The sequence below is a fragment of the Lutra lutra genome, chromosome 8, assembly GCF_902655055.1.
Source record: "Lutra lutra chromosome 8, mLutLut1.2, whole genome shotgun sequence".
NCBI lineage: Eukaryota > Metazoa > Chordata > Mammalia > Carnivora > Mustelidae > Lutra > Lutra lutra.
This window is the reverse complement of record NC_062285.1, coordinates 89440096-89460671: the sequence shown is the minus strand read 5'-3', so window position 1 is coordinate 89460671 and position 20576 is coordinate 89440096. Positions and strand designations below refer to the sequence as shown.

General features: G+C 47.0%; 1 protein-coding gene across 3 annotated transcripts in view; it reads left to right on the top strand.

Moving 5' to 3' along the window:
* ETV6 (ETS variant transcription factor 6) overlaps nucleotides 1-20576 on the top strand; it is a 235346-nt gene that overhangs the window by 8014 nt on the left and 206756 nt on the right. The gene's annotated exons all lie outside the window — the stretch shown is intronic.

Below are 20576 nucleotides of genomic sequence, written 5' to 3'. Positions count from 1 at the left end.
ATTTCTCATGAAACAGATGAGGAGACAAGGTCCTTTGGCGTTTAAATAGCACGCCAGAGATCACATTGTGATAGCCAAGCCAGAGTCAGAATCCGATATTCTGCCCTAGGAACCTCTAACATTGTGGTGGGTGTGGGGGAGATGCGGAGAGTGGTAAAAAGCAGACAGGATTTCGCAACGCGTGGCTCCTTTGCAAGGACTCCTATAGAGTTAAACCCATTTGTATGGCACCACACAATGACTGATGCTATTAATGATCATAATTATGACTTCCAAGTTAAAGACAAGCTTTAAGTTATGAGATTTAGGAAGTGAGAAAATGTAATGCATTTTGGAAAGCTCTCCAACAAAAATGTTTGGCATAAAAATAATGTGAAGTTTTAAGAGGCTACGCTTCAGTTATCTGGATGAATGACTTATGAAAAATATGTTACTCCCCAGTGAAGACAGGAAGGAGCTATCCAATAAATCTGTACGCTCACCAGACCTGTGTACTCCTTGTGGGTATTTTCCCTTTGTGTGTGGGAGTCAGACATACGGAAAACGATCTCATTTCCTGAACGACCTGAAAAGAACGCATTGCCCTGCTGTCCCGAGCAGGGTGGGTGAGTGCATTCAGTGATGTCAGTGTCGCCACAACACAGTTCCAATCCCCTTTGCTTCGCATTTTACTCTGTCTGATGTTCTTTGGTTCTTACCTGTCAAGGCGATTTCCCTCAAGATGATTGTAAGTTCTGGGAAGAGGGGACCAGTCATTGCCATACTGTAGAGCCCTTCTGGGGGAAGAACATAGACACTGGAGGGACAGGCCTGAGTGTGGGTCCTGGTTCTTGAACTTGAATTTATCTATCCTCATCTACAACCTGGTAACTCATCTAAAGTGGTAATAAAAATACCTCTCTTTCATAACACGGTGACTTTCTTTGTTAAAAAAACAGCTAACTCTTCTCCCCCTTTATGTATCCTCCCTAATAATCTAGATCTAAGGGAGCTAGAGGTTTGCTGGTCCCGGGCCTATATGACCCAGTTGGTATGGCGACCAGAGATGTGGATGGTTTCCTCCAACTCCTGTGGCTGGTCAGTAGCGCCTCCTGAAACCCCAGTCTGGGCTTCCTAAGTGGGCTGACTCCCAGCGAACGTGCTTGCTGCTCTCCCACTGGGTGTCTCGCAGGGTTGGGGTCGCTCAGTGGTGTTGAGCACAGCTCTCGGTTTCACTTGAACTGAATGCCAGCCTCAGCCATAGAAGTGATGAGCCAGCTGCAGTTACAGGGTAATAACAAGGCCTTTTGCATCTCACAGTGACGTTTTGAAGGAATAGCTGGGATGGTTCTAATAAGTTTCAAAGGTAAAAGAAAAGGAAAAACAAAACAAAACAAAAACAAACCTAAGCCTGGAAGTACTGTCCAGTGACTCTAACTAGCATTATTACTCAGCCCTCAAGTATTCAGACCTATTCAGGGATCCGCTCGTTCACACAGTTGCTTATTATCTGCGGCTGGGGCGCGACTCGAGCGAGGGCATCGTTTCTTAAGTCTGCTTTTGTTGAACAGGCATTTCCACGTCTGTCTGACCACAGAGCAGACACTGTTTGCCGTTGGGGGGCAGGGGGTGGACTTTCCAGTTTCAAGAGCGGGAGTCGATTGCTCTCGGTGGAAGTTTATACAGAAGGGTTGGAGAAAGCCAAATGTGTGACTTTGGGGGCATGAGGGAACCTTTGTTTTTAGATATTGAGGGACTGAAGTGTCTGTTTTCAGCAGCTCTGTTCTCTTAGCCGTGGACTTGAAATGCATTCCCAAGTTTTCCTTCGTGTATCCGTGTTAGATGAGAAGATGACACAGAGGCTGGAAAATGACCCTTTGTGAGGCCAAATGGAGGGAACATTGGCTGCCTCTTCTGCTGACCCCCTGGCAGCAGTTCTGGGCACTTTGGGTCTGTTAGAGAAAGAACATAGGTGTGGGGAGAAGCCATTCCTCTGCCCTCCTTCTTGGAAAGCACAAGTGAAAGTTTGTGATTTTCTACGCAGCTGCTGTGTCCCCTCCCCCGTGGCTTTCAAGGGGCCACATAACTGTATCTTTCTGAAGACTTATCTCTGTAACAGGCATTAACCCCTCCTCACTCACATCCCCTATATGTGAGGAAATAGTAACCAAAGATGAGATGCTGACTCTGAACTATTTCCTGAAAGAAATGAGCTGCAGGTAGAAATCAGCCTGATCATTAAAAAATAAAAATAAATAAAAAAATCCAGCCCCACAGAACAGTCTGCTTGTCTCTGAGGTTCCCCGTTTCCCTAACACTTCCCCTGTTCCCTAGTGAAAGTGTGGGTCTGGGTGTGGCACTGGTGGCAGAGCTAGGTAACTGGGAGACTGGGAGATGGGAAAGCAAGGGGAGGGCTCCACTCTGCCGGTCTGGCTGCGGGTGTGGCCCGAGCAGCTCTGGGCTCCCTGATGAAGAATCCAGGTCAGGAAACAGTTTCAAGCTTGTATGGTCCAGAGACTACTAATTCATACTCAGATCAATACAGCTGCACTGGTGTGGGCAAGGGGAACTAGAACAGAGGCTTGACAGGGGAGCAGGAGTTTGCTAAGCTTTCTTCTGGACTGTTCTGAAGGGCTCAGCCAACGGAAGGAGACTTTTCTCCACCTTAGTTCCTTTATTATTCATTGTTGCTTCTAGACTGGTTGCCTTTCCCACACTGCCCTGGACCGTCAAATCAGAGTCCTGCTGGAGGAGACCACATAACCTCCTGACTCACCGTAAGGTCCGACTGCGACTTTGCATGGACAGATGCGTGATCCTGGGCGGGGCCTCTGGAGGGACAGAAAGGAGTTCTCTTTTCTCCGGGCCTGTTAAGTGCTTGTGCCGAGCTTCCTGCCACAGAGTTGGCCCACCTGGTTTTGGGACAAGAGAAATCTGAGGGATTGGATCCTTGGTGCATTTTGCAGTCGCTGTGTCCTTTTGACCTGACATCTGGGAGATTTTAAAAATCCATGTCATGAGGTCACTGGACAGGAGCTTTGCACAGCCGAGACCTATGGGTCTCCTCACTCCCGGGTCCTGACAGTCATGGCCAGCGATGGGGTGGGGCTAGCAGGTCTTACTTGGTGCCTTTTGAGGTGGTCTGTATTTGAAGTGAGGTCAACTGGGTGGGAGAGCTTCGTTTGGGACTGAAATAGGAGTAATGGAGATCTTCGGTCTGGGAGTGTCCTCTTCCCTGTGACTGGGAGGCGTGAGTGACCCCAGGTGGCTGACTGCACCCCAGATTCCCTGGAAGGTGGCCAGCTCCTTATTTGACTTTGTGCCATTTAGCCTTTCCGTTTAGCCTGCTGACTTGAATACTTTAGGATGGGGTGGAAGGAGGAACCATAGGAGTTGGAAAGGTAAGCGTCTTTACCCCCAGAAAGCTAGGGAAACAGAGATTGGCTTTCTGAATTTTGCATTACACCTTTTTTGTGTCTCCGCAGCTCTGTGCTTTTGGCTGTGGGTTGGGAATTGAGGGTCCGCTTCTCTGCAGGCAGAAGTCACCTGTAGGTCAGAGGCAGCTTTTTTTTTTTTTTTTTAACATTTATTTGTTTTGGTGGGGGAGCAGAGGGAGAGGGAGAAGCAGACTCCCCGCTGAGGAAGAAGTCTGATGCGGGGCTCGATTCCAGGACCCCGAGATCATGACCTGAGCCGAAATCAAGAGTCAGGTGCTTCACTGACTGAGCCACCGAGGCGCCCTTCCGAGGCAGCTTTGGAACATGGTGGAATCCAGGGGGGGCTGTTGAAACAGGAAGGCCAGAGTGGTGACCCTGTAATCCTTTTCAGCATGCTAGAAGGGGATCTTTAACCTTCACCCACATAGGTAGGGAGATGGGCAAAAGGACCTCAGCATTCGGTTGCATCTTAAGTAGGGCACCTATTAGAATATGTCTTACTTATTCCCACCCTTCCTGGCACTTTGGTTTTTCTGTGCTCATTACCTTAGAGAATGAACCAGGAGGCCCTGGTATCAATGGCAGGATATTTATTGCTCATCTCTTGGAAGCACAGTGAACTAGGTGGATAGGTCCTCAGAAGGAGAAGACCCTTGAAAATGCATGAAGGCAACAAGGCAGGGAGCCATGCAGACCCCTGAAAGGCCCTGTAGTTCCTGCAGAGAGGAAAGAGATGGGCCCAAGGGCGTAAGTCAGTGTTAACGTTAGCTGGCTCTTCTGAGAATTTATCTTGTCCTGCACGCTTCAGTAAAATGGCCAAGTGGAGCTTCTCTAAACTAGGAGGAGGAAGGCCTGTGTGTGCTTTTGTGGTTAGCTCTCGTGTTGAGCAGTCTGATTTAAGGGAAAGATGGTTCTGTATACATTTCCATTTCGGTTGTGGTATTTTAAGGTTTACCATGGAGGAGGTGTGCAGGAATGAGAAGATGGTCCTGTTGCCTCTCGAGTCAGTCAGATCTAGGTTACAGGTCAAAGTAAGTTTGCAATACATCCATTTTCTTATGTGGGTCCATTTTAGGACAGCCTGCAGAGCCTAGGGCACATCTAGTTAATTCTACCTTGGTGGACATGCTTGTGGCCTTCCAGGCTACATGCCAAGGGGGTTATCAGAAAGAATTCACCTCACAGATATGCCCCCACATTGGTGTGTGTGATTCTTCTTGGGGTCCTGTACTGGGGTTCTCTTAATCCCTTTGGGACTCCCAAGTGGGGCCCATGCTGACAAGATTATGCTTCTTTGGGGAAGTTTTGGCTGCACACTTCCCCCAAGCAGGGTGAACCAAGTGTCAGTCCAGCTGGCTGCCTTTTGGGCAGTTGGCCATGCTTGGCACTTCTGAGTTTCTGGTATACCAGTTGCCAGAAAGGCAGTCTTTCAGCTGGTCCTAGTGTCCCCAGGGCACAGATGTTAGGCTTTGGAGGAAAATTTGCGATTTTATATTCACTCTTTATTTTCATTTATGTGCATTTATGACTGTATAGTTGAAATTTGTTGAAAGAATGCTCCGTACACCAAAGTCCTAGAAAGTAGCTTCTGTGGGTGAGGGAGAGGTTCCTACGGAAAGTTATTGAAGGCCCGTGCTTAGGGACACGCCCTGGAGATTAGAATGAGCACTATCTCGGGAGAACAGAGAGAACGTGGCTGACACTATGCATTTAGATGCTGTTTTTAGTTCTGGTCAGGACCATACAGTATGGCTTGCGCTTCCTTGGGCATCTTTCTACTTTTATTCCGAGGGTTTGTTTTTGTGACCCTGTGTATAGGCATGTGTGGGCATGCTCACATGATCGTAAGTCACAGAAAGGATGGGATAATCTGTTTTCTAGCTTATGGAGTAAAAGATTACACAAAACCCAGCCTTGTGGCAAGAAAACCTTACATCTAGATGTAAAATATATCTCCTTGGAGGGTTGGCTTTCTGATAGGCTATAAACGGATTGTTAAACAGCAATGTGAGGGGCTGTTAACAAGCTGTTCCTAGGAGCATCTCCCTGGTCTGGTCTGAAAAGGTAATGTATACGTATTAGAGCTACAAAGCAGTTTGCTTGTGGTGTTTATATGTTGGTAGATTTTGTGTGTGTGTGTGTGTGTGTGTGTGTGTGTATCTTCAGTGGTGAATGAAGTGAACAGATAATTTTACATGTTGTTTATTTCCTCCTATGTTAGTGTCTATATTCTACGGTGAGCTGTGTTCTGATTTGTCTTTGACACTGGCTGAAATGAAGAGGTGTTTGGTCAGGCAAACTTCTAAAAGCTTCAGTGTGTTTATGAAAAGATCCTATGTATGTTCATAGCTGCTTTATACCTCGAGAACCCTTTGATGGGTGGGTGCGTCACCTCCCCAGAAGGGAAGTAGCTTTCGGGTCTCCAAGTTCAGCAAGGCAGGGCTCCTATTAGGTATCTGATCTTACTTGAACTTCTTTTCCTATTCAGGTGTTAAAGCCGAACACTGGTCCATGCCAGTTTCTGCTGCTCTTGGATTTTCATGAGAACCCTTTCTTGTTACTAGCATGCCATGCTTCTGCTGTGTTCACAGCTGCTGTGTTAAAAACAGGTGTCTCTTATAATCCTCTGACTGGATCAGTTTGTGAGCCTGGCAAAGCCTTATTATTATTGTTTTTATTTATTTATCTGTGTCCTGCATAGGTCAGAGACTGCCAGGAGCAGTTGATGAGCAGGATTAATGTGAGAGAAGATAGTAGCTTCTCTTAGTAGAGGTTTCTGTGAAAGAATCCATCCGAGATCTTGTACCATAAAGACAGAACTAACTAGAACTGTTCAGGATATGGATCACAGGGGACAACAGCCAAAAGAGAAATAGAAAATGAGTAGTTTTGCCAAGTCACCTCTCTGTCATTCATCAAAGGCCATCTTAAAGCCAGTGCTGCCACAAACGCCAACCAGGACTAAGTGGTGTGAGTGAGGGCCCTTCTCTGGTCCGGGGCCCATGAATTGATTCATCCACTGTTGCTTCTCAAGGCTGCTGGATCCCAGGCTTCCGGAAGGCAGATGTTCTATCTTCTGCGGGCTTCAAGGCAAGCTGATGTCCCACTGCACACCTCGTCCCTCTCACGCTGTTCCTTCTCCGTCCTCACTGGCACTGTCTTCCTTCTGGCCCCAGACTTCTCACTTGTCTGCCATCTCAACTTCCTATTGCCACTCCCTGCACTTTCCAGTCCAACCCAGAATGATTCTTTGTGGGTCAGAATTCAATCATATCAGTCCCTTTTTGACCCTGCAGTTCAGGATGGAGCCTAATCCTTCATCAAGGAAGGCCCGGGGCAGTCTGCCTTTCTAGAATCATTCTCCAACCTCCCCTTCCATGTTATCTTCCAACAGAGACCTGCTCTTCTCCCAAAACACATAATGCACCTAATGCCTCGAATCTTCTCCTCATTCCTTTCCTGCCTGGTAGCCAGTGTGTCATCTGAAGCCCATTTCTGAAGGCTTCCCTGTTGCTGACAGGCACCACGTCCTACAAGCCATTGAACATGCTGGCTGTTGGCTGTGACCCTGTTGGTGTTTGCTTGTCATCCTCTAACTACAGGGAAAGCCCATGGGGGAGCAGGAGTCCGATGGATTTTTTTTTTTTTTTTTAGTATCTCTGAGTGTCTGGCTAAGTGCTTGGTGTGCGGAAGGTCTGTTGTATGTTAGCTGAACAGATTTTTAAAAATTAGCAGGTATTTACTAAGCTGCTGTTATGGGCTCAGTGGACACTAGGATCTGTATATATATGTATACATACATGTATATACATATACATATACATACATATATGTAAGTGTGAGATGAACACCTTGCCTGGTCGAAATCCTGAGCAAATAGCCCTTGAAGGTAGAGGAAGGAAGGACGGGACCTCACCTTGGTTGCAGGGATAGGACGACTCGGCTGGGCTAACCACAGTACCACTCCCCATACCTAAGGTGCTCCCGAGAGATGCACTAACTGGGCAGACACACATGCAGGACCCACTCACTCTTTCCCTCTTGCCTGCCCACCTTCCAGAGAGGAACACAGAGAAGAGGCTGGAGAACCTGTAGGCCTGATGCGAAGGGAGACGCAGGGACAGCCCCAGACAAGTAAACTTGCTCACCCGTGGGCCCTTTTTCTTCGCTTGCTCAGGGCGCTCCTGGGCCCAGGAGAGAGGTGATGGCCGTGCGTTGCAGCCATGTGCAGTCTTGACATTGTTGGCTGTGGTTCTCTGGGAACCAGGGGCAGATCACTGCTGCGTGGGGCTGCCCATTGGCCCCTCACTTCATTCCTCTGCTAGCTGGTTGGCAGAGATAGCCAGAAAGCACAGCTCGGCTTTGTGAGCCTTCTATGAAGTCTGTGACTGCCTTGCCAAGGACAGGAGGAATCTGACCCTCTACTTGGGTCAGCTCTTTTAAGCCTTCTCCTCCTGATCCTGTGTTCTCTTCTCAACTTATCTGAGAAGCTCATCTTCTTGGAGCTCTTAGTTTATTCCTTCCATGTTGCCTGGGGGACCTAAACCGAGAGAACAACTGAGTGTACCATGGGACTAGAAAAACAACTCGGAGCTATTTCTTACAGAGGGTGGGATAGCCTCACCATTTCTGTTGACAGTGGACAACTCTGTGCTCCTTACTTGAAAAGGAAGCTCTTAGGAGATCAGTGTTAGGGTTATGAACAATCTGGTACTCTGGTATGTGTGAAATGGACCAATCGGGAGAAGTCAGGTATTTTCAGATACAAGCAGACACACCTAGACCTTCCCCACAAGCCCAGATGGCTCATTTCCACTTTCTTCCTGTTGCCATTAATATGCAGCTGGCATTGGGGGCATCAGGATATGTGAAAAGTCTCCACATTCTGAACCCACCCAGAGCCAAGCTAGGGTTCTTTCATGGCTCCCCAAACTGACACCTGCCTGGTTTTCCTGGCTGCCTGCCAGGGGCGCTCTTTTCCGGATCCACACTGCAGCTGCTGGCCAGACCTCCTGGCCTTGATCTCATCTCTGCTGCAGGGGATGTCTCCATGCTGCTCTCCTTCTAGGCCTTTCTGTCCCCACTGGCAGCCTGAGGATTCTCTTGCCTCTCCCAGATTGGGCTCCAAGGGGGCTTGTGTACAAGGTGGAAATTGTTACAGCCACAATGAGTCCCAGCAAGGGTCCCAGTGCAAACATATTTATGAAGCTGCTGGGGTGGGGGTGGCCACCAAGGGTTTACCCTCAGGAGCACCCTGCTCATGCCCCTTGTGCTGTCTAGGCTGGAGAGGTGCTGTCAGGTTCTTCCCACCACTGCTGTCCTCACCCAGTGTCTCCACGGCCAAGGCTGTCGATTTGGAGGCCGTTTCCTTCCTGTCCATTTCCTCTCCTTTGCTTCCAGCCTCACCAGACCCAGTGCCAGGCTTACTGTTCAGGGCGCACAGGAACTCGGGGCTTGGTGCACATGAGCCCCGCAGTTCCTGATAATGAATGCGCTGTAGTCTAATCTAGGGCCTGTCCCCCATGTAGGTCTATGAGGAATTACAGCCCTTGTTCTAGCAACCTGCTCAAGAACAAAGTTTTGAACCCCCACATCTGTATTAGGGCCATCAGTCTTTGTTTTCACTTGAAGTTGCTTGAACATTGACCTGCCTGCCTCAGGGCACTTTTCTGAATGAGCTGTTGAAATAGAACAGGAAAGCAATTAGAAGTGCCCATGCAATTGTGGTGGGGGGGCCCAGTGTGGGAGGGGCTCCCCTCTCCCCCCACCCAAGAAGTTACAATATTTTCCAAACCCTACATGGTGAGATGTGATCTGATAAGGGACTTCTCACTATTTCTCATTTACGTGGCAAGCTTTACAAAAAGGTACGCCGTTCTATTCTAACAGATCACTTTTACTGAAAATAAAATCATGTGCGTTCAGGGGTGTTGAGAAACAGCCTGCCTGGCAAAGTTGACCCTTCCGGTGACCAGAGACCCCACACCCTAGGGGTCTTCTGAATTTGCTCCATTTCAACAACCCCTGGCTGGGATTGGGAAGGACTAGTCAGTCTGTCTTTCTTTCTTCTGGATAAAAGTTGCGAGGACACTTAAGCTTTATGCTTCAGGGCAGAATCTGATCACAGCAGAGATGTGGAAGAAATTTTCCCCTGGGATCAGATTGCACAATCGCCCAGGCAGGTGTGCTCCCTCTGTTAAACAAACACCTCGCCAGTGCACGCCTCCTCCCCGGCCATCTTCAGGCCTGCCTGCTGGACCTCGTGGACCAGCGGTGTCATTCCTTCCGCAGGTGCTGTGCTCGAAGATGGATGGCAGCCGCCCCATGTGCTCCTGCACTCGGCCTGCCTCTGGCTTCCTAGACTGGCCTCGGGGCTGTGTCTTTGGGCCCTGAGAACCCTCTGCAACTTTGTGGGAAGTTGGAAGTTGGGTCTTGGTGTCTACACATCCATGCCTGCGCACGCTTACCCTTAAAGAGTTACCGGTAAACTTGCTGCCCCTTTCCTGGGTGTGACTTTAGTGCCTGCCCCTTGTCTAATCCACATGCATTCCCAGAACATCCGAATACCGTTCACAAAGTAGAATTCTTTAACATCAGGCCCACAGTTGACCATCTCAGGCCTGCATTGTGGGTAGGTTTGAAGTCTGATCCCAAAGAAGTGTGTGTGAGTATTGTTGGCGGGAGGTGTGCAGGGGTGGGGAGATGGACTTTTCCTTTTCTTCCTCTTTCCTTTTTAAGGCCTCGTCTGTGCTGCCTCTTGTGCAGTCGGGTAATTACCAGTGATTCCCAGGCTCGCCCGCCCGCTCTCCTTCCTCTGCATCTCTATCTCCTGCCGTGCACTACTTCCTTCTGTCTCTATTATTAGCCTGCTTAGCTTTACCATTCACTTCCCCACCTCTCCCTGGTTCCCTCCTCATCTTCCTCTGTCTTTGTTTTCACCTCAGCAAAGACATTTTGGGGAGCACTTTCCTTGTTCTATTCCGATGTGAATCCTCTCTTTCTTTGTTACCATCAGATTAACTTGTTTCTCCTTGGTTTCATCAAGCATTCCTTCATATTCCCCAAAATATGTGGGAAGCGTCACCCTCCCACATATAATGTCTGGCTTGTGAACCTTTAAAACAGGAGGTGCTGAGGTGTTGTGACCTCCCCCCAAAACTGGTTTGCTCATCCACCCGCCCCCAGGACTGTGGGCTCTGAGGTTCCGATGGCCACTCCCTCTTGTGCTCTCCTTTCTGCTTTTTCATGATTCAAACCCAATCACATTCCTTGCCCAAATTTCCTGTTTTAGTACTTAATGGTTCACCTTGGTTTGCTCATTTTGTAGTTTGTTTCCTTTTTCCCTGTAATTTTTTCTTGTTCTTTGGGGAACACTGATGTTCCTGTTAATTAGAAATTATACCAGTTTTCGTCTGTGAAATTTGCTAAATGAACATAACAGTGAGCCTTTGAAACTTATATTTCAAGCATGCCCTTTGGAACTGGGGAAGAAAAGTAGATTTGGGGCAGCTCTTGGTATAACAATAATTCCAGCTTTATGGAGAGAAGTAGTTCATGAGGTTCTAATGGAGTAAAAGCTTAAAAGTTATTCTCTTCTTGGTAACTTATGTAGGTCTCCCTTAGGTTGAGAAACAGTTTAAATTTAAAAGTTTTTTAAATAGTGGATTTAGAAATTATTATAATTTTTGCTTTAATTTCAACAACTAATTAATTTCTGTATGTTACGAGTTTTAGTGCTGGTGATCTATTACTTTGCAGTTTTAGCCTATTGGGAATTATAATTTTCTGGTTTTATGGCACAGTTTATAATGCGTGCCATGCTGTATTTAAGTAGCGAACTGCATTTCTTTAAATAGGCTTTCCTATTCAGACTTTTACTGAGGTAGCCATATCCTCTGACGCTTTATCACTACCCATTTGTAAGATTTCTTGCTATAAGGATAGTTTCATCCTGTTTGCAACATACCCTGTTCTGGGAATAGATGGAAGGAATTGAGGGAATTCTGTTTGAGTCATCCTCCATCAAAGAGCAACATCATTTTAGGAATGAAAGCAGAGAAGTTCTCACTTTTCTAAAAATAATGGGGAGAAGATTTAGGGAGGTGGCTTATAGGATCAGTTTTAAGACCAGGTTAGACATCCATGCTAATTCCCTCTTTGTAAGTGAGAAGTGGCCTCTAATAGCTTTATTATGGTTAGGTGAGTAGGTGAAATTTTATTCCACCTAAAGCATGATGCTTCCATAAGTCTTGCGCTTTGAAACTTGCCTTGTTGGGTTTTAAAAATCTTCTCTTCATGGGATGCCCGCTAGCTCAGTCTGTAGAGTGTGTGACTCTCGATCTCAGGGTTGTGAGTTCGAGTCCCATATTGGGTGTAGAGATTACTTAAAAATAACATCTTTAGGGGCACCTGGGAGGCTCAGTTGTTAAGTGTCTGCCTTTGGCTCAGGTCGTGATCCCAGGGTCCTGGGATCGAGCCCCACATCGGGCTCCCTGCTCAGTGGGAGGCCTGCTTCTCCCTCTCCCACTCTCCCTACTTGTAGTCCCTCTCTTGCTGTCTCTCTGTCTTTCTCTGTGTCAAATAAATAAATAAAATCTTTGAAAAAATGCTTGTTTAAATTTAAAAAAAAATCTTTAAACAAAAAAACCAAAATGTCCTCTTCGGGATTTTAATCATGTATAATAAAAGAAAGAGCCACTTGCATTTTCTTAAAATCATGCTTTTTAAAGAGGGTAGGTGAGGGAGCAGAGATTGTGGGTTTTTCCTGCTCTTCCTGCTGGGCTTTGCTTCTAAGACGTGATGGGAATAACCCAAATCGTAAAGGTTATTGTGGATTTCTGCTTCCCAGGACAGGAACCATACCCTCTTTACCTCTTTACCATACCCAGCGCTCCCTTGCCGCTTGTATTGCCGTGGTCCTGAAAAGGAGGAGAAAGCTGTTGATTTTTTTTGGAACTCAGTTTTAGACCCTGCAGCAATTCCAAAACTATGAGGACTTACCAGCTCAGACTTGGGAGCCAGTGGGGGTTAGTGGTGGGGGTAGGAATTGGGGATTCTTGCTCTAGGCTGCTGCTATAGTCAGAGTTGTTTAAGAAGGCTCCAGTTGTTGGGACGCCTGGGTGGCTCAGTTGGTTGGACGACTGCCTTCGGCTCAGTCTCGGGATCCTGGAGTCTCGGGATCGAGTCCCGCATCGGGCTCCCAGCTCCGCGGGGAGTCTGCTTTTCTCTCTGACCTTCTCCTAGCTCATGCTCTCTCTCACTGTCTCTCTCTCAAATAAATAATAAATAAAATCTTTAAAAAAAAAAAAAAAAAAAAAGAAGGCTCCAGTTGGAAGCCTTGTTTCTTTGACTCTTTCATTCAACCTAGATTTGCTGTGCGGTGCTTTGGGTCCGCTGTCACAATTAAAGGATGGGAACAAGCAGCATCGTGATGTCTATCCAACCGTTCTGACTGCGGAGCACTTGTAATTCAGAGGAGAGTCGTTAGAATAACAGAATGTAGACATTTAGAGCTATAGTTTTTAGGAATTTAGGCTCCAACTGGAACCCTGGTCTTCTGACTCCCAGCCAGCTTACTGATTTTTAATTCAGTCGTTGGTTTTATTTTAGACTTTATTTTCAAAATAACAGATTCAAGTCACATCACTGTAATTAGTGGGAAGTTTTTCTGTTTTGCTTTTGTTTTTGTATCAACCAGGTGAACTAAGTGAGCATATCTACTTTACATTTGCGTGTTTTTGGTCAGAAAAAGAAAATCACAAACTCAGAAGCTCTTGAATGCTTCATGTTTGGATTTTTTTTTTTTTTTAAATCCAGAGTGAATTATGGACAGCGGAGCAGGAAATAGACTGTATACGTGATACATCATCCACTCCTCTGTTTCACCACCTACACTCCCATTGGGTGTTTCGGGGCTCATCTTAAGGTGAGAGGTTCATGAGCGCCCCTTGACCACCCTGTTTCCTTTTGCCAAAAAATATGATCACAGGGTTTTTATTTCATAGCGCACTTTGACTATGGGAAGAACCGACTCCCACCCCAAACCGAATTGCCTTCAACATCCTATTAAACAGCGAATCCCCTGAACACCAGTATATGAAAATGCTTTTCTAGGATGAGCTCAAAGCATTTCATCCTCCAAATAAAATCTATCTGCTCGCACTTAGATTGTTCAAAGGCAGATGGTAGGCAATTGAAACAGAGAGGCAAGCTGGCAAAAGAAAAAATAAAACCACAAATATCTGAACATGAAGGTGATCTACACTCTTGCCAAACCCCCTCCTAACTTCGTTAACACAGCAGTGTAGCAATTAAGTAACATGGGAACTCAGGCTCATATGGCTAATACAATTGTCCTCCGTTAATGGGGTGAAACAAAGCTTGCATGTAATATACAGTATTGTTCACCAAAATGCAGAGCTAAAGGAGAGTTTAAGAGGGAATCAGCAGCAGAGCCCAGCTCATAAACCATGCTACCCGTAGCAAACAACTACCTTATTGAAATCTCACTGTCTCTTACCATATACTCACGGTGTGGTCACTGGTAGGAAAGGTTCGCTATTACAGAGTTACCGTGTCTTAAGGAAAGGGGCCACTCAGCAGTATTGAGCTTGAGAGTGGCAGTAAGATGTCCTTGAGGTGAGGGAAGAACGGGATGAGTGGCGTGGCTCAGAACACTGGGAGAGCCCACACTAGGTGTGTGGTGGGGAAGTCTGACTTAGCCAGGGACAGACGTTCCTGGCATCCTGTTGCTGTGGGATAAGACAGCCCTCTTGGTTCCCTTAGCCTCATAATGACCAGAGGACTTTGCAGATGCCCAAATCTGGCACTTCTCACTAACCTTGAACCTGAACAGTCAGCAGTAGAAGGGGACGGGAATGTGTTTCAGCTGCTGAGGCCGGGTGTCCACATGGCTGCCGTCTCGGCAGGCCGTGTGTGACTGCCGGCCCTCCGGGATGTGTGTGTTAGGGGGTGCTGGTCCCCACTGCGGAAGGGACAGCCTTCCGAGCAGGTGGGGTGGGCGCGTGCGAGGGGATAGGGGGGCAGGGTGTGAGAGGAGTACACTCTGCCGAGCGAGAGTGTGGGGACACGTGTGAGGAAAGCAGCTACTGACAGTGGGCTGGTGTGGGAGACAAGGCTCCGATCGCTGCCCAGAATAAAAGGAAGGATGCCTTGGTATCAAAAGGAAGCTGCTGCTTGCACAGTAAACCTCGTGCTGCCTCAGGAATGGAGGGGAGACTTGGAAGAGTCAGCGCTATGTGTGAAAAGGCAGTAAGATCAGCTCTTGAACTTTGTAGCCATACAAAGTTCAAATAGCGAGGTGTGTGACGGGCAGTGATGAGCAGCACGTTATGGCGTATCAAAGAGTGAACGCGTTCCTTCACAGATCAGCGCTTCTCCTCCCAGCCCTCCACACGGTGTAGTTGTATTGCCCCAGATACATGGGTTTGTCTCTTACATAAGAGAGCTTGTTGCATTTCATTGCTGTATTCCATTTTCCATTGTTTTCTTCCTTAATGGTCCTGGGTCTGATCCTGGCCAGTTGTTGCCGGTGACTATTGTTAGAATGATCCTTTTTTCTTTCCCTGCCTGGTCAGACGATGGCCCATGGTCTCTAAACTGGGATTTGGCAGTGATTTCACAACTATTGTGAGTACAGTTCAGGAAGAAAATTCAGGAATGGAACAGCCATATTATGGAATTTGGTTGAAGCAGGTGCTGTTTTTCTGCTTCTGCCAATGCAAATCCATCCCAGACAATTTGTCTTTACTTACAAAAAATGGCCTCTGTACCACCTTGCTCTAAAAGGTACAAGGTCACAGTGATGCACATTTGATGTGTTCGTGGGCTTGCACCACGGGGGCTGGCAGACCACCCCAGCAAGTACAATGCATGGAATCCAGTAACCAGTAAAGACCATTTGCTCCCGTGGCCAAACCGTCAGCTCCCTTCCTGTCTTGCCTTGTGTTTTGGGAACTCCTTGCTTGCTAGTTCCATAGGCCATGGGACATAGCTATACAGAATGCTATAGGCGGCTCAAAGGGGTGTGTGGAGGAAGAGGGAAAGCAGGAATTCTGGGCCAGAGAGCAGATGGCCAGCTGGTGACCTAGGAAGGGAAGCTCAGGTTTCTAAAGTGAAAAAATAGTGTGGTGTTTTTGGTTTTTTTTTTTTTTTTTTTTTTTTTTTTTGCTTGTTTGTTTTTAATAAAGGATTTTTGTCAAGTAATGTCATATCTCCAAGTTGAAGAATTACAAAGTGGTCTTCTGGAGTGCCTGCCTCGAGGGTTTACAATACAGGGAGGAGACAGTCTTTTTCATGTAATGAAGGTAGGCAGAAGGAAGCCAGAGAAAACGGAAACACCCTTTGTCCAGCACCTTCTTTGGCCCTGCTAAACTGTGCACCGTGGCTCTGAGCCTGGGGGATTTTTTTAGGTTTGTTTTTGGTGTTTTCCCCATGATGACCCGGTTGTGCAACCCTGCGTTTGGAACCAGCTGCTTCCTGCTGCTCTTTTCCAGGAGCGCATGAATGTCCATCTCGCAGAGTGATGATGGAGCTCGGGATGGTGGGAGGGACACAGCTCAGCCTCCCCTCTCTCCCTTCTCCCATGTTCTCCAGCAGCCAGGAGCTGGTCAGGGGGCCTGGGAATGTGTCCCTGCCAGGCTCCGAGTGGTAAGGAACCTGGTGGTAATCTGATGAGGGTCATAGCCCTCCTAATGTCGGAGGGAGGCTGTGCCTTTTCCCGAAGGCCTCAGATGTAGGATGGGCTGTGTAGGTACAGCTCGGCCTCCGTCAGCTCCCTGGCAGGACTTGCCTCTCTGCACGCACACATTTATTTATAGTTAAGAGACCTAGCAGTAGCCACAGCGGTAAGCCTAGTCTTCTAACCTGTAGAAGTTTATTAGCACAGGAAGCAAGAACAGTGGGATCTTTTCCTAAGGTATTCGGGTGCCCCAAAGTACCTGCAGCTCCCAGGTGTTTTTACGTTGATCCCAGAACCACCCAGAAGGCATTCAGAGAGGACCTTGTAGAAGACCGCTCTCTGTACTTGTGCTACAAAGGGCAAAAATAAAGCAAGCAAACAAATGAAACAAAAAGCCCTTGGAAGTCCTTTAGTTGTAGTGATAAAGATTTGAAAAGTATTATGTATCACTGAGCAGGGACATCTGTACGTTTCAGTCCTTTGAAAAACACTCTTCCAAACATCACGCAGCCCTCTAAAGTTAGTTAGCACACATTGTACATTCAAGGGAAATGTTAATTTGAAGCTTAGACATGGGGCTTTTTTTTTTTTTTTCCTAGAAAAATGTTAAGGAGCTAGGTGTACCTAGAAACGGTTAAATGAAATAAGGCTGTTAAGAAAAGGTTCTCAAAGGCAAGCATTAGGTTCCTGCCTCACTCCTTGTGCTGCTGTGTTTCTCACCACAGTGTCTGGCTGGTTGGTGCTTGTTCGTGTCACTTTTCTTGTTAGTTTGGAGTGGGCCTGGCTGGGCGATGGCTTGGAGGGGACCGTGGGCTGTCACTAGTTCGGGCGATGTGAGCAGCATACAGATGCCATGCTCTTCTCCGTTATTCTCAGCCTGGCATGCAGGAGCTGTGGAGACATTGCTCAGTCTGCTGTCCCTGCCCTCGGTCCCCAGTCATCATGCTTTCCCAGATGGCTCCTGTAGCTTCTTGTTCCCCTCAGGTGAAAGCCCAGTTAACCCCAATGAGGACTGTTGCCGTGTGTGATCAGTCCCTCATCTTGTTCCCTGGGACTCTCTTTACCCACCTCCAGGAATTTACCGTCCTCTCCTCTCCCGGTCTTTGCTCAGGCCACTTCCTCCCCCTGAGAAACTTCTCTGCCTTTCTTCTCCCAACTGACTGTTCATCCTCAGGTCTCACTCCGCAGCAGTCTTTTCCTGGACTCCCTGGGTCTGGATGAGCTGCCCCTCTCCTGTACGCTCAGAACACCTCTTTTGAAACTTTCATCCCATTATCTTGTGATTGCCTCTTGGTATCTAGCACTTGACAATAAGCCCATTAACTCAGGGCCTCATCTTGATGTTGCCTGTGACCACAGGGCTGGGTATAGAGTTGGTGTTCCATAATAAATCATTGTTGAATGAGGGAACGTATGAGAAACAGAATATGGTCTTTGACTAATTCCATGTTTGGCTCTGTGTCTGATGCTTCCCAGATCCCTCTCATCAGTTCCTAAGACTCTGCAGGACTCTGAGGGTGATGGGTCTCTGCGGTATTGTCAGATGTAGTCCGGTCGTTAGAAGTGTGCTTATGCCTGGAACAACATGGAGTTTTTTATTTTTAGTTGTGAATTCAGAATCTTAAGTTATACATGAGTTGTAGTGGTTTGGTTTTTAAATTGAGTTTTTGCTTAAACTGAAATCCAAAACAAAATGAACTAAAAGGAGGTCTCCCTTATCATATGCTCCTCCCTACAAAGACTCTGTGGCTCTCTGGATGTTTCCAAGACAGGAAAAGCTATCGCAGGTCAATTCCAGTTGCTGCCTTTGAAAGAAGATAGATGAGTCTGGCTTTGTGAGGAACCTTCCCTTTCCTTCCTCCCCTCTCCTCTCTCTCTCTCTGCCAGTAATTGCGAAGCGAAGCTGAACCACTACTGAACATCTAAGTTCTCTCCTGGCTCTGAGTAAGGTAGCATACACATCCCTACTCTCTGGAAACATACATACTTACATACGTGAACACACACGTATCTTCCGCTTTTGGCCTGAAATGATGGCCCTACATGAAGACCTGTTTCTTGTTTCTTAAGCAGGTGGACAGCTAGTCTATGTTTATCTGAATCTTTCTTGGCTAATTTGTTGGGATGTAGCGAAAATAACATGGAATCTGGAGTCCGGTGACTCAGATTAATTGAACAAATACTTACTGAGCACCTATGGTATTCTAGATCTGTTGGAATTACCATGGTGAAGAAGACAAGGCCTCTGATTCAAGAGGCTTGCTGTGTTCCCAGGGTCAGCCTAGTGCCGTTTAGTTTGTAACGTCACGGGGCAAATCATTTAACCTCTTTTAACTTCCTATTTCTTTACTGTAAAACAAGGATAGTAAGCGCCTACCCAGAGTTGCCGTGAGGATAGCAACGCCTGCCTTATAGAGCTGTGGGTGTTGGTAGGTGTTAACGTCTGTCCGATTCCACCCGACAAACACCTGTTCTTCCTTCGTGTTTCACAGCATGGTCACCCCGGACCTTTCTGACCTCCTCCAGCAGGGTTGCCATGCCTCAGCACCCCACAGTCCCTCGGGCAGTCTGCTGTGGCATCCTACTCCTCACCGTAAGCATCATTGCTTTGGTGCCTGCACTCGTGCGGGACTCTGAGCGCATCTCTGGAACCCCAGTGCCTGGCATGGTGTCTTGCATACAGGGCTTGATGTGTGCTTCTGCTAAATAAATTAAAGGACAAGGTTCATGAATGACCAGATACTGCACATGTTATTATTGTGGGAACTTTGGGCAAGAAAAGAGAACAAAAAGACAGAGTGCTTTGAGGCTCTGGAGGTTGAAGGAGAACCTGGCATGTCCGACTCTTAAGGTTATGAATGTGTGCCACTCTACCATGATTGTGATAAACACCCAAGTCTGTTCTATCAGACATCAACCCAAAGCAACCTCTTATGGTCAGGGAGGAAGTCCACCATATGTTTGCTCTAGATGGGTTCATTACATGGATTCATTAGCAAAGAAAACTAGTAGGTCTCGGTGGTTGACAATGAGAGGCTCCCTTTGGCTGTTTCTGCTGTGTTCACTGCAACGAACATGGCAGCACCTGCTTCTCACCCATTTTGTCTCCTCTTGCTGAAAGGAGTGTGTTTCTCCTCATCTTGAAATGGCCTCTTTTCCTACTCTGACTGTATCTTTTTTTGTTGTCATTGTCCATACAGACCAGAGTATTAATATGAGTTAGTGATAACATTTGAGTTGAAAAGAGAACGTTCTTGTCCATTGTGACCTGTGTGTGTGTGTGTGTGTGTGTGTGTGTGTGTAATCTTCAACACAGTCTCAATGTGTGGGAGATAAGGGCTGAGCACTTTTGGGAAAGTGCCTCGAAGGATTAGTTTTTTCCCTTTACTCACCTCTTTGGCTATCAGCATCGAAATAAAAGGTCACATGGTTGCTTGAGAAGAAACAGCACTCTCAGTAATTGTGTGGTGTTCTAGGTAGGGTTAGTTCTTAGTCCTGGATGGATAGATGGATGGATGCAGGCATTTTTGAGAAAGGACAAAACAAAACAACATTCCTTCCCGAGTAAAGCTTGGTACTCCTTTGTGCTGTGTCTCCTTTCATCGCTTCCCTGTTTTCTGTAGACTGAGGCCTCCCCTCCTTGTGGTCTTACCACAGAATTTACCTGGAGCATGTTAAATTGTCTTGATGTCTTCTAGTCTATAAATCTATATTTAAGTGGGGCTGTCATGGGATTTGGCTGACTTTATTTTGTCACTCTCTCATTTTTCTTCCGGGGAAATGGCGTATTTATGAAGAATTTCCCTCATTGGTAACATTTGATAACTTGTGTGTCTTTCAGAGACCATGTCTCTCTCCTGGTGTCAGAATTAGGGAAATGGACAGTTCCTTACTTTGAAACATGCTTGTTCTAGGGTCTGTGAATGGTCTAAGACATTGGCCACCCTCCCATGGGCATCGATCACTTTGACGTTGCCTGTGTTTTACACATCTCTTTTCATTGATTTCATTTGAGTTTGGCATCATGATGTAGTGGGACTAGCACTCAGCTTGGAATTAGGACTAGCTGTGCCCTTGGATAAGATACTCAGCCTTCCTGGTTTGTATTTTTGCCTCTGTAAAAGTTGAGACATCAATGGGGCGCCTGGGTGGCTCAGTGGGTTAAAGCCTCTGCCTTCGGCTCAGGTCATGGTCCCAGGGTCCTGGGATCGAGCCCCGCATCGGGCTCTCTGCTCGGTAGGGAGCCTGCTTCTACCTCTCTCTCTATCTGCCTGCCTCTCTGCCTACTTGTGATCTCTGCCTGTCAGATAAATGAATAAAATCTTAAAAAAAAAAAAAAAAAGTTGAGACATCCAATTTGATATTTCTCTGGCTCTAAGGGCATTTTGACCTCTGAATGCCAAAAGGATGCAGGTGGGATTTCAATCTTTCCCATAGCTTATGCTTTCTGGGAGCATTTT